Source organism: Erpetoichthys calabaricus, chromosome 10, assembly GCF_900747795.2.
Source record: "Erpetoichthys calabaricus chromosome 10, fErpCal1.3, whole genome shotgun sequence".
Taxonomy (NCBI): domain Eukaryota; kingdom Metazoa; phylum Chordata; class Cladistia; order Polypteriformes; family Polypteridae; genus Erpetoichthys; species Erpetoichthys calabaricus.
Window position 1 is genome coordinate 133,264,284 of NC_041403.2, and position 15,398 is coordinate 133,279,681.

At 38.1% G+C, this 15,398-nt stretch overlaps 1 protein-coding gene across 2 annotated transcripts in view; it reads left to right on the top strand.

The window, feature by feature from the left end:
* LOC114659429 (teashirt homolog 2) overlaps positions 1–15,398 on the top strand; it is a 178,600-nt gene that overhangs the window by 6,083 nt on the left and 157,119 nt on the right. The window lies entirely within an intron of this gene.

Consider the following 15,398-nt stretch of genomic DNA (forward strand, 5'->3'; position numbering starts at 1 on the left):
ATTATACACAGTGTGTGCAATTAATCTTTGTAGGCCAAAGACAAGCAGTATTAACTGAAGGTCACTCACGTTCGATTCTTTATCACTGTGGAGTTACAAGTAATAAAAAGTAAAATTAGAAAATAGCTTCCGAGAATCTAACGATTTTCTTAGCTAACTGCTGGTGCTGCACCTCAATGTGTTTCTCTCATTACTTCCCAGGTCAATGTTTATGTTCCTTCCATATTTATTATTATTATTATTATTATTAGAGTTGTCTATCCTTATTTTCTGTTGTGTGCTTATTTTCTTAATTGTTCATGATTAAGAATTTGCATTTTTGCTCGGCAGAGAACACTAAATGCTCATTCTCGCTGATATGCATCCAAGAAGTGACAGGCTGCTTTCTTTCAGTGAAGGATCAAGATTAAGATGGCATATTAAAATTAGCTACATTTTCATTCCTGCAGGTTATAAGATATTTATTCTCCTTCATTCTTTTCTGTGTATGTTTGTTCATTTATTGCGCTCTAATTATGATAGATATGTGTTTTGACTGTCTTCTGAGAGAGCAATGCTGCAAATCTGGCTTTGTTTAAAGAAATTAAGAAATCCTGCTTTAAAACGTAGGTATTTTTCTATACACTCCAGTCAGTGATGCACACACGTTTGCCACCAGTACCTGGAGTTATTGTTAGAGAGATAAAGCAAAGATTAGATAAATGCAGTAAGTGCTGCGGTGACATTATATGGCTGGCTGAAGCTAGAGGGAATTGGTTAGCTTCAGGCAGTTGTTGGCAGGCACGCTACTCCAGTTATGCTTGTGTTAAGTGTATCTTCACACAATGGGTACCTTTAGTGCTTCTCTGCTTTAGGCTGGAAGGGCTTACAGTGTAAAGCAGGTAGAGAAGAAAGCACCTTGGATCCTTTGCAGGCTGCTATTGATTACTTATGGAGCATCAGCACCCTTTCTGCCCACCTGCCTCAAACATTGTCACCCGAGTTGCAGAGAGCAGTCAGAGAGATGCTAGGAATGCCGAAAGGCAAGCTTCACCATCTGCAAAACCTCCTGCTTGTGAGAGAGCCCGGGAATTTCCTAACTGGTGAACCAGTTGCTTAGCAATTCATTCATTTTGCTGAAGTTTCAACTTCTAATTCTCTGTTACCCTAAATGGGACAAGACTTTAGATGTTCTGCAGTTTGTAACGGTTCACCCAGCATCATTTCCCATGATGACTTGATGCCGTAGAAGGAAAGTGACGATAAAAATGCATGACAGTTGTGCTGATCTTAGTACTGTATTTGTTGTCCACTGTTGACAACGTTGTGAGTGACTGCCTTTGAAATGGCTCCGTGCAAAAGGAAGAAGGCTAGGAGAACATGCCAGACATAACATTCAATGAGCATATAAAGCAGTTTGTAGTGTTTACAGATCTCCAGCTGCGCATAGTGTACATCGGACAGTCTGGGCTGCTTGCTTTATTCTCAGTAGACTGTGTGAAGCTGGAATGTTGTATAGATTTTTATGAAATTATTAGGTTCTTGAATTGGAAGGTTAAAGATTAATCCCACAGAAGGAGATCACCTTGTCAGTTTGACTTGTTAGAACCCCCTCACTAAATGCATTGCCAAGCTGGCCAAAATGGCCATCTTATTTAATTTCATATTAGAGCTAAAAAATCTCCATTTGTAGCAGACACAGACTGAAGCTGCGTGGCACTTAGGAGATGATGAAAGAAGGCGGCCGTGTGCGCCTTGTGTGACTGCAGAATTCCCCGAGCTGTTCAGCAGCGGGAGGGCATTTGTCTTTAACAATTACCTGGTATAACTATGCCAAGGGGAGCCTGTTTCCTTGGTGGAAAATTCTGGTGCCTAGGTGAGTTGTAACAAGGATGGTGAGGTGAAATGGAAAGCTGGTGTTTATTGATCCCCTCCTTACCTTGCATTCACTGGTTTAGTCACTTGTGAAGTTTGAGAGGGATACAGCCCAGTACATAGCACTTTAATAATATTAGCAGTCATTAGGAAAAATATTTTAAATACGAAAAAAAAGATATTATTCTTTTTATGAAGAAGTAAATCATGCATTTTGGATGGACATGTGAGTTTGCATCTGGCAATGGTAGTATTGAAGACTGGCTGGGAGAGATCATCACGAGGTGTCGACGAGGGAAGTGATTTTGAGCTTTACACCCTGGGCTGCCAGCAGATTTAAGCTGTGAAAAGGTGTGCTGCCTAGTGAGCATTTAAAGCACGGACCAGGAGTCAGCTGGAACAAAGGAACTCTCATTTAATAATAAATCAACCTGCAATCAGCGCTAGTTTTGTATATCAGCAAACACCTTCACAAAGGTTACAATTGAATTGTGCCATATTAGAAATTAATTTACAAGAAAGAACAGATTTTTTTTTTCTCAGAAAGGAAAGCCTAGATTCTTACCTGCACTCTCCTAATCATGATCTAGAAGCCCTTAGATATTGTGTTCATAAGAATTACTTATGAATGCTTTTAAATTACTTTACAGTTTTCTTTGTCTGACAACTCCTTACTAACCAGTATGAGAAAACCGTTACAAGTGATAAATCATTCGACTCATCTTGATGTGCAGTTATCAAAGACATTGAGTTTTTTTTTTGGCCTTCTAGACTCAAAAAAACTTATTTTTAGGGCATATTTTGTGCAGGAAATTACACCCATGTGATAAAGAGTAAACCAATAGTTGTCTTTAGAAACTGTGCGTGCCACGTCAGCTGACTCCAGGGGTTCAAACCTTGGTGAGATACAATTAGTCAAAGTTACGGTACTCCTTTTGACAAAACCTCTAAAAATTGGGGATTGGTAATATAGGCATGCTATTTTGAGGTTGTTGATCACTCATATTATAATATTTTTGATATCTTGGGTGGGGTTTGAATTCTGTTTTGTTCGGTTTTGACTATTTATGTTCGTGCATTCTTTTGACTTCGAAGTCCTTTGTTGTATATGTTCGACCTGATTGTATGCAGTGTTATTTTCTTCAAATAAAAAAAAATATATTTTTGATATCTGATTCTTTAGATCCTAGCCTTCTAAGAGCCTAGGTTCTAAGAGCCACTCTTGAATGAAAAATTTTAAACATAAGCATGCTGTGTACCTTTTTGGCCAATTTCAAGGTCAGTTATTATGAATGTGTTGTTATTTGTACCATTACTAGGGATGTAGCCCTCGATGGACAGGGGATGAAGAATGACAAAATTCTATAAAAATCAGTAATATTTATATTTAAACAATTTAATTGAAACACACATTTTAATGTTTCAGATATCTGGCACAAGTGTTCTTGTTTGTTATGTTCTTCATGTGGTACATCATTTAGTTTCTAATGAACATCCCAGATTAGGGTGGCTTACACTAATTTAAACTTTTATAAGAACTATAAAACACAGTGAGGATCTGCAGTGGGCTAGATGAATTTAACTTTGTTTGGCCTTTATTTTTTCATCTTGTTAATAATCATAAGAATCTAGAGGCTTACCTAACAGAGATCTTTTACTAGGGCTCCAAAGTGTAGTTTTTTTACAAGGCCTAGTTGTAAGTGTTTTTGCAACTCATTTTCATTCAGTTTTCCTCCATTCATTACCATTCTAATTTTCATTTGCAGTGATTTTTTTTTTCATTCTTTCCGCATAGTTTATATACAGTAGTTTGATGCACCTTAAAGAAAAATATTTAGCAGGTTTATCTCTCTTAAGTTAACGTTACTGTTTGGCCACTTGTTTTGCTCATCGTGAGTAAACTGGCATTTTGAGATCTTCAGCACAGCTGCAGTATTAGAGTGGAAACATCAAACAGATTGGTGCTAATCATACACGAGGAGCATCGGGGTGACATACTCCTTGAAGTCAGGATGGACGGTCCACTTTTAAATGTAGATCAGGACATTATTCTGGTATATTTAGACTTTCTCCCTGGTGGTTTAGTCCTTACATAAAGAAATGGAACCTCACACACTTATTATAACTAAACATTACAGCAGGCCATTGCATGTGGTGTATACTTATCTGACAAAGCATATTTTCAGGCTACTGTCACAAACTGCTACACTTTCAAACATATTAAGGAACTCCACATAATTATTTTTTAACTGCAATAAATTATTTCTGTTAAGTTGCCGTATTTAGTGGCAGTACCTTGAAGTCATATTTTTATGAAAGACATTGAATTTTCAGTCAATGCAAGATTCTCCTCCTCTAACTATATTTTGTTAGCCGGACATTATTAGCAGTTATATATAATCAAAAATAATGTGGTCCCATCAGTTAGGGAGTTTCCCATAGGATAAAGAATCTATCTATCTATCTATCTATCTATCTATCTATCTATCTATCTATCTATCTATCTATCTATCTATCTATCTATCTATCTATCTATCTATCTATCTGTCTGTCTGTCTGTCTGTCTGTCTGTCTGTCTGTCTGTCTGTCTGTCTGTCTGTCTGTCTGTCTGTCTGTCTATCTATCTATCTATCTATCTATCTATCTATCTATCTATCTATCTATCTATCTGTTCTTCTGTGTTTAGCATATGCAGTCCTTCAGTACTTCATACTACTGTGCCTTCTTTAATTTGGAGATGCTTGGATAGTCAGAATGTCTGCTTCTCTCATTGCACTCTTATTTTTCTCTTTTTCCCCTTTACAAACCTGGCCTTCTGGTTTGTCAGATGAAATCAGAGCTTGGCAGAGGTTGCATTGTCATCATCCGTTATTTTTTTCAGTAGATGTTCTGATGTGACGTCACTTTGATGGTTTGTCTCAGATGCAGGCTGTAAAGAAAAGCGTCCAGCTGAGTTTCTTGACTTTCTCTGTCAGCAACTATGAAAAATCCTCCTTGGTGTTATTCCAGATACGTAATTCGTATGGATGTGCCTTGAAGATATCAGTATATAGTTTCTCAGTATACAATACATGCTCAGTTAGAGGTCTGTTATCATTTAACTGGCAAATGGACATCCAGATTACCGGAAAAAAAAATATCTGAATAGAGAACAGCTTTAGTTAGAAAGAAAATATTTGACTTAATTTCAGTTATCAATAGTAGAATAATCATACCTTCCAATATGCAGGTTGATTCGTATAGATACACCCATTAGTCTAGATTTAAATTGATTTACTGTAATTTTATTTTAATACTACATCTGAATGACCTAGAAATTACCAGCCTGTGAAATATATAATGGAATAACCATTGTAATAGCGTTCAGAATAATTCTTTGCAAAGGCTAATATCTAATGAAACAATTCTGCCGTTAGTCATAAAGCATTAGAGTGGCAGTTAATGTAACTTTTTTTTTGTTACCACACTTTCTCTATGTATTGGCTGCTTAACAAACATTTCTTGGAAGTGTCGTCAAAAACAGCAATTGAAAACTGCCTTTTATAGCAGTGACTCTCTGCATTAGTTCAGGTTTTACAGTTCTTGTAATGGGAAGCATTGGGAATGCAGTCTTAATGAGCTTAATGCCTTTGGGGGATACTGGCTTTTCCAGGCAGTTTGGGGTCCTGAATGAAGATTTAAACTCTGTTGTTAAAGCTGTTAGTTTACTTATGGAAAAAAATTAACCACTAAATCTGAAAGGTACTGACTATCCAAATTGGAGAAAATTTACTTCCATGAGAAGTAAGAAGGTCTGTAAAAAAATCATACTTCAGCATTTCAGAATGTACTGTAGCTAGCAGTCATTATATAGTGACACCAGAGAAGCAGTATTGTTGGGGCAAGGAATGCTGCAAAGTCCTTGACACTGGCTCTTCCGGGGACAGCTGCTGAATGAAAAATGCAATCTGAAATATTGCTGCAGAGCCATTTATTTGACGGTGTTCTGCTGAATGTGGTCATTTCCCAGTTCACAATGATGGTAAGCTAAGTGTCTATGGAGATGAAAACAGGATGATGTCACAGTCTGTATGTCACACCTGTAATAGTTACCATTCACGGTAATATTAAATAAAGAAGCATCAGTTTTCCTTATTGCCTTTCATCTGAGATCTATGGTTTAATCTTCTAATTTTTTTTAATTTGATATATTTTGTTAATTCCTGAGAGAAAATTGTCTTTCTGTTTGACTTTTGGGGGCCACAGCACAAGGTCAGCCATTATACAGCACCCTGGAGTGATTTTCAGGTTAAAGGCATTGCTCAAGGCCCAGCAGAGTAGGAAACTTCTGGCAGTAATGGGATTTGAACTGGTAACCTTACAGATAGCAGTGAAGATCCTTAGCCACAGAACTACCACAGGAGGAATGGAGGGCACTAAAGATCCTTTGGTGCTTCATGAAGCTTTGTGAGATTCTGCCCACTGCTCTCTGCTTCTCTGCTTAGATCTTGGCATAAAGCATATAGTATATCACCTGTAGCTCAATCTGGCTCAGAATGGACTTGTAGTTGAATGGAGTATGAACTTTTCAGTGACACACACCCTCTACCAGGAAAACTAACAGGAGTGGCAACCATGCAGGCCAGAGCTTTCCATGCAGATGTTGCTCACATAGATGGCAGACAGTAGTAAAATGTGTAGACGTATGGATGACACATCAAAATATACTGTGCAGTGCAGTCTGGGACACAGTCTGTTTCGAGTCATTGGTCACATGTGCACTTTTAGATCTTTGGCCGGCTCATAATCAATGTTGTCTACAGTAGGTAGCTTTCCTAATTTAGTAGCTTCCCATCTCTCCCAGATTGTGTGCATGCTCCCTATCTACTCTACACATCAAGATGGACAGTTACCACTATTTTGATGCAGATATATGTAACATAAACATGCTGTTGTGGAGTTACTGTATGTGTTTGCTTAGTGCCAGGGCCTACTTATCTTATTTTCTCTGGTTACAATTAGATAGATAGATAGATAGATAGATACTTTAAGAAGATTTAAAATCTCCTTGACTGGATAGATGTATGATCATTTTTCCCACAGGCTGCACTGATATGAACAAGGATAATGGGTGCGAAAATATTCAGAAAGAAGCGCACTGGACCTCCTTAGACGAAGCCGGATTGTATGAAGTCATATGGTTGAGGACAGAAAATGAATGACAAGGCTGGATTCTGACCTTACTATTTCTATTAGTTTTATAATAGCTACACTCTAGTGCAGGTCTCTCTGATTACTGCTTGCTTCTCTAACTGTGTAATTACACTGTGGCTGCACATTATTACTATGTAGCTAATGTGTAGCCATGGTAACAGCTTAGGTACAATAAAGGCTCCCATATACAGAAAGTGTGCAGCATATCTGAATTTGCCCCACAGTTTGCACATGCATGTTTCTCTAAGCTGTGTAAGTGATGCCATGACTCTTTTACATGTGGACAGATGCAAATACCAACTGGAGTCTGCAACTCTGTGTCAAAGAAAATATGAAAGCTAGCCAAGAGACACACATTTGTGAATCTCAAGATTTGCTCTTGGTATCTTCACTTCTCTCTTTCGTTTTACCTTTGTATTTTACTAGCATTACTTTTGTTTCTGTGTTTCTGTGGTCATGCTATCTTCATTTATAAATTACTTGCTGTTTAAATATCTTCATAAACTTTACGCAAAAAATCTTAAACATGCTGATAGTTCCTCACACAGTTTCTCCTGCAAAGGATCCGTGTTGGTATGTTTATTGTTTGCAGTTCATGCAAGCCCATGCGGACACAAAAGGTTTGGAGTGGATACACTGCTCTGCAGATGAGTGTAGTCATACTGATTGATTTCAAAAAGATGTCACTTCGCCTCCACTCAGTAGTCCTGGTATGTGTACAACAAAAGTTAGAGTTGGAGTTAAGTACTGTGTACTTACTGCTTCCTTAATGCTTCATATGACACAAATAATTATGTACAGTGCTGAATAAGTATGCATGTAGTAATATCGATTACTGTGTATTTACTAGCATAATTATAAGAAGGGTTCACTTAAGATGGAAAAAATGGAGAAAAAAGTTTGCTGCCATTCGCCAAGAAATTAAAAAGTTCAATGTGCACTTTTTTTTTCAAATAAATCATCAACTGCATACACATTTCTGGATTATATGTTCAGCATCACTATTTATGTAGGCATTTATATCAAAATGTGTGCCCCAACCTGGTTCATACATTTCCATTATATGTTCACCAGGACAGGGATTCTGCCCTAGAAACATCACAGATATGTCAGGGGTCAACTCTGGATGGGACACCAGTGTGTCACTTGGTGCACTTGTTCATACACTCACTGCAGGCCAGTTCAGAGTCACCACATGCACTTACATATGTTGTGTAGGATGAGGGAGGAATCTGAAGTCTGCAGAAGATACACACAAAAAAACATGAACATCGTAAGAGCATGTTAAACATCAGAAAGACAGGTCCAGTGTTAGTTAGGATGTGACCCCCATACCTGTGGAGGTGTGAAGCAGTACTGCTAACCGGGTTTATTAACTTTCTCAATAACACATGTGAATGTTAAGCTATTTCTCACCATGGTTTATATTTTTTTAAATTTTCTAGTGTGGAATCCAGGCACGACTGCATTTAAGTTTTCTATGTTTGCAGTTATTACTTGCAGGATTAGGTCATTCAGGTGTGCATTGAAATAAAATTACAGTAAATCATTTTAAGTCTAGGATAATGGATGCATCTATAGTATAAGAATCAACTTGCATTCTGAATAGTATGATTATTGTGCAGTTGATGACTGAAATTAAGTCAAGTATTTTCTTTCTAACTAAACCAGTTCTATATTAAGATCACTGGTCCATTTCAGAGCTGCCATATAAACACTTGTATGTTATGTAGGACATGGGAGGAAGCTGGAGTACCCAAAAAATAATGAGAAAATACATGGACATTGAGAGAAACACCATTAAGACAGGTCCAGTAATGGGATGAGACCCTAAACCTAAGCTAGTACTACTAACTAGTGACTTGCCATGAAAACGAAACAGCATTCTTTCAATTTCTGTACCTGCTTCTTCAGTGTATGTTTTTTGGGGGGCAAGAGTCCCTAGGTCCATCAAGCACAAGGCAGTAATGAAGCCTAGATGGGACACTAGTTCTATTGATGCTTTAATCCTTGCCAGGCCAATTGCTAATTGCCAGATAAGTTAGAGTAACCAAAGAACACCCACATTGTCATAGAGAGAACACCACTAATATCACAAGACATCGAAACTGTGGAAAAACTATAAACTCAGAATTAGAATACGGAAAGAACACACCCCACAAAAATGCAGAGAGTCAGTAGAAATCGTTATGTTAATGGGACTTTATATTGGCCTGATTTTCTAATTTTAACCATTGATGTGTGCATTTATGTATTTGAGTCCTTTTGTCTCTGCTTTGGGATCTAACTGCACCTAAGAGCTGCCTCGAGTATCTGTTTTCAGTTGAGCCAGTTGATTAACTTGCTTGATAAAAGTCTAAACATATCCCTATTTTTCACCCTGGTTTATACAGAATGTATTCATTTTTTGTTCCAAAATCCAGATAAGGCTCCATTAGAATTTTTATTTTTGTAGTCATTATTCACTATTATAAACCTTAGGAGTCATTTTGTTCCTGCCGTGGGGGATTAAAGCTTAGCCTCTGGCATGCTTTGGACAAAGTTATGCCTTTAGTGAAAGAAGTGTATTCCATTTCATATAGTCATCCTTATGATATGTTTACCCATTTGACCCATGAGGAGAAACACCAAGTGAAAAGTTCCAGAAAGTAAGAAGCTATATAAAAGTCAGGCATTGTTCCGTGAAACTAGATCTTTGTTAGACTATACAAAGATGAATTACAATTGTTATACAGTAGTACATCATTTTTTATAACTATTGCTTCTCACTGTGCTGCTTCTGGATATTGCTCATTAAAATGAGTTTTATATAAGAAAATGCATTGATTTTGATGCAGTTTACAGGGCTGCAATAATGGAATCCATATAGATTTTCAAATAAATAATGCATTTTTGCAGCATTACAGCAGTATATAGCTTCTTTCCGGCTAGTGTCCAAGAAATATCAACTTGTGAACCTTTTGCTTTTGTGTCTCCATTTAACATTAAGGCTGATGGCTTTTTGACAGGTTTATAGCTGACAAGTTCCATGACTAGTCATGCAGTGCAATTACGTTTGAGCTAATTTGATGAATCAACTTGATGTTCTACAGGTCCCAGTTGGCTTCACCAGCGTATGCACTCAATTTTCTCCTGCAGGTCAGAAATAAGCTTTGAAATTTTGCTAATCCCATCACATATGAAGAGCATGTCTTGTGGAATAATGTTTGGACATGCATCCTTGACTGAAGCCAGAAATAGAAGTTAGAAGGGAAAAAAAATAAGAAGAAGAAATCAGGCGGGTGACACAGTCCCTCAATCACTGACAAAGCCAGCTGTTAACTGAAAGGTGCCCTTATTGGAGCTTTTCCTCAATAGTCTCTGATTAAAGAGACCCTAATATAAAAGACCATATTGCACTGTTTCTGTTTTTTAAACATTTTGACAGTTCATCTGGAACATAACAAAAAATATATGGAGGCAAATAATAAAGTTCTACTCATCAGGGTTCAAAATCTGAATCAATTTCATTATGTCCTGTACATGGGGGTTAATTTGGTGCTTACCTTTTTTGCTCCTCCCATCCTCTTTAAGTTTCATTTATGTTTTAGAGCTGCTTTCTTTGGGGTCAGTCTTGGCCGGATTTTTAATAAAACTTCAAGCACTTGACCTTTGCAGCAACACCATGAAGGGTGAGGCTTTAGTGGCAATTAACTCTTTCGACATGGGCATCATGCAACCTTACGTCGATTTATATTCACTTAGATGGTTTTGTAAAATAGCAACATATATCTGATTTGTACAAAAAGTAATCATTTTAATTCTTCCTGGAAAATGTTTTGAATCTTGAGCTTGTCTAAAATGTTATGATGCTGCTGCGGTACTGATTTTGATGCTAATATTTAAATTAAACAGAGTTGTTGTCTATGCAGCATGTTTGCTGTGCACTCTTGTTTTGTTGCCATGATCCACAAGCATGCTGTCAGGATAATGTTAACATGCTGTCTTATGTGCCGTGATAAGGCAGGCCCTCCATACAGGATGTTTGGCTACCATGTGTCTTCTTTTGGTGGGACAAAATGGCTAAAGGCATTCGAGAAACATGGGAATGGAAGAAGCAGTCCATGCAGTCCCAAGGAGAGGAGGCAAAGATAATTTCATCAGTCGATCTTTACAGTATACGAACTGAAGTACCCAGCATTGTCTGGGTGTGGGGAAATTCAACACAGCTGAACACAAACCACAAGAGACAAAAAGAAGTACTCCTTAATAAAAGCTGTAATCCAGTGAGAAAATGAAAATGTTATTCAAATTAGTTGAGAAGTGTACTTGCGGTCTTAGATGAGATCGTGCTTTTGGCTGGTGCAAACGTTCTCCAAGCAGCCCTAGTGCAATCCTGCTGCCTGATGGGAAGTGTAGTCCCTGCATCAGCTCCTCCCTCATACAGCATATATTTTAAGTTGGATCAACGGTAACACACATGCAAAGAGAAAATAAAATTGGTTTAAATTACAGCTATCAGAAAGGTGTTCCAGGAATAGTTTGACTTGTTGCACAAACAAAACTCCACAGTTCAAATGTTGTTGTTTGAAAGATTTTAGTGAAACTCAAAGCAAATAGTTCACACAAAAAACAAGGAAAAAGTGTTGAAAATGCATGCAAAAAGGGAAAAAGGAAAGCTTCTTGTCTAAGGTATGAATCTAGGTTACATTTCTTAAAGTTTCTATCTGTTATCTTATTCAGTAGGACCTACGTTTGACCCACGTACATAACACACATAACGTTCAATAAACTCTATGCCCTTAATGCCTATCTGTCTAATAGTTAGCTGCCTAACTTCAACCTAAGAGCATTACTGTTGTCACACAGAGCTAACATTAACAAGATTCCTTTACCTTTAAGGTTATAAGAGGTGAAACAGAATTTCCTATTATCTATGTTAAGCCTACATTATATTTAAGTTTAAACTAAGCAAAAAACAAGGTAAATTTAACGTTAATTAAAGGATTTGCCTCTTACATTTGTCATAAGAGGGCTGGACATCACTCTCATTTGTCTCATTTGTTTCTATGCTCACTCATCTTCATCTCTTTCTTCTTTTTTTGGTCTCCATCTTTCTGTCCTCACACTTAGATCCTTGTAGCTGTTGATTCTTTAACTTTTTTAAGCTCACCATACTTAACAAGCTAATTGTAGGAGTTTAAACTCATTAACTTAAAAAATGAGGATTTGGTGCAGTTAAATTGGTCTTAATGTACAAATTATCAGAAGATTGCAACATTTCCGAGTTATGCCATGGAGTAAGCACAATCAACACATCAACTCTTGACTAGCTTCACTTTCCTAATCAATGTGCTTGGTACTCTGCTGTAGACTTGTCATGTCAGTTAGTCAGTTTCCAACCCGTTATATCCTAACACAGGGTCACGGAGGTCCGCTGGAGCCAGTCCCAGCCAGCACAGGGCGCAAGGCATGAACAAATCCCTGGGCAGGGCACCAGCCCACTACAGGGCACACACACACACCAAGCACACACTAGGGACAACTTAGGATCGCCAATGCACCTAACCTGCATGTCTTTGGACTGTGGGAGGAAACCGGAGCACCCAAAGAAAACTCATGCAGACTCGGGGAGAACGTACAAACGTACAAACTCCACGCAGAGAGGACCCTGGAAGCAAATCCATGTCTCCTTACTGCGAGGCAGCAGCACTACCACTGTGCCACCGTGCCCACTGTAGACTTGAAATTCTTTGAATTCCAACTGCCCAAACTGACTGCCATCTTTGTTCTCACGTAATGGCCAGACACATAAGATCCACCATCCTTCATTCCATTTTAACTCTTGATGAAGTCTCATATAGTGGAGTTTAAGTCACAAGATGGCTGGTTCCACTCCCTATTCACTTTATGACTCAGACATCAGCACATATACAGTACAGTAATGTTGTCTGGAACTGTCATCCTAAATTGGTACATGACATTGCCTCATTGATCCTGTTTAAAAGTAACTTCTTTTGTGTGTTGCATTTAAAGTTTTTAACACATTACTGATGATCCCCATTCATCTGTGTCATTGCCTCATATTTTCTGTTCACTTGGTTTTCTTTAATTGTGTATGATCTTTACATTTTGTTTTATTTTCTTGGATTTTGTTCTGTTGTTAGCCTTTGTTAACAGCTTTAACTTGGTGTGCTATGTGAAAGGTGCTATATAAAACATAAACTGACCAATTCAAAGTTACTGGAGGGCTATGAGGACTGAAGCAGATGGCCTTAACCAGGAGAAGATTAACAATGTCATCTAACTTCTACATGTTGGTTATATTTGCATCATGGGATGCAGCCAGTCAGACACTTTGTTTTAGGTAGAATCTGCAGTTATAACTGCTGGTCACGACTGAGATAGTGTGCTAGAGCAAACTGAAATAAAAAAAGGTGTCAGTGGGCTGCAGTGAAATATACAAACACCTAGGAGTTGACAAATGACACTGCAACATATAATATCTTTGAAAATCAAAAGGCATAGTCTGTGTAGATTTAGTCTGCCCAATATGGTTCTAAAGGAAGTGACATTCCCCTAAAATGGAGACTTAATTTGCTGAGTTGCTGCATGTGGATATTGGCTATAAAACGTTGCACATGCACTGAATTAATGTAGTTACGGTGTGGGGCTTTATCAGATACAATACTTCTTATAAAGTTTATCCACCCCAGTTATTTATTAAATATTAGTCAAGGCCTCAAAATATAGACAGGCAGTGTTACTAAGATGCTTTTCCATTTTAATTTTCAATTCTGTGGTTTGATTAAGTGCTGCTACTTGTGTAGTCCTAAATTGTCTGCTTTTCTTTTTTGTTAACAATAATAGATAGAGTTGTTAACAAGTTACAGTATTAAAGAAACAATCTGGGGAGACTATGCAGCAGACCTGCTTGACAGCCAGGTGATACTGTGGATGATGTGGTGGTCTAGTAAAGTGGACAAGCAATGTCTTTAACTTAACCCTGAAATTCACCTGACTTTTTCCATTCATTTTCAAACCCTCTTACGTGAGTTCAGGATTATAAAGACAGGATCTACCCAGGCAGCACTGGGTGCAATGCACAGTCCATCAAATAACCATATTCACTTACACCTGGGCCAATGCAGAGATCCCAGATAATGTAACAAACACGTTTTAAAACACATGTCCTCCCAATTAATAAATGTTTGGCTTCAGGGTTGTCTGGTAAGGATGAAGTCTCACAAATTTTCCCCATGTCACAGTAAATGACCCTGAGTACTAAGTGTCCCTCCAATGCTGAGTGAATATGAAAGCCTGAAGCTGAAACATCATAATCAACTATCTGGTGTTAATATTTTTGCGGAGGTGAAGTGTGACTCTGCACTTACAGATTTCTTTGATATGGTAAGAGTTGAAACTTGAACAAGACAAAAATAGCACTAGCTTGCATGGACCTAATGAAATGTTGCTTTGCAAAAAAACAGTAGCTTACCATGAATTCCTCAGTGTGTTCAAATATCAGCATCAGGGGCATTTGAAAGCATCATCTAATGATTGTTTCTGACTCCTGTTGCCAAGCAGCTAAGAAAGCATTTGATCTCCAAGCAGCTCTTTCTATATCATTGGCAGGTGAGTGGACAAAGCATCATCAGAGTCACCATTATGCTTATAGTATAAGAAGAAAACAAGTGAGCATAATTGTATAGAAACATTTGTTAAGGTGGAGATGAACACCCAGGGGTGACCAGATTACCAGTAGTGACGTTCAATCAACTGTTTAAGACTAACCTCCAATTGGGCTCCATATGCTTCTCCTAGCCATTCTAGTGAGATCAGCACTGCATTCATGCATTTAGCCAGGGGCTGGTCAGCCCCAATCTGCACAGCTATAGCAATTAATTATTAAAAGGGAGTTGGAAAATTCAGTTCATCCCAAGAGAGCACCAGCCGCTTGACTGCTGCCCTACATAACACCAGTGGGATCAATTAGAGAAGAGTGGACACTGGCATCCATCATTCCTAGTGAGTCACAATTAATTTTTCAGAAGTAATGGCAACAAATCTGTGTAAAGCACCATTAGGCGACAGCGAGGTGCTGACCTGTTCTGTTCTTCTGTTGAGGTCATTCGGTCATTTGAGAAACTTGTCTAGATCAGGCACCCAAAACAGTCATCTGCATCTCCTAGGATAGTGTATCTGCAGCCAAGCCTGGTACTGCAGATCCGTAATGGTATTTATTTGACACAACTTCAAACTCATTCACTAGGCAGCAGCCTGCTCTGTTTATAACTTGCCTTCACTGTTGATCTCTTTTCAGTGGCTGTAGGTTATGGCCTGCATTTGATTTAAAATCCTGATCTTGAGTC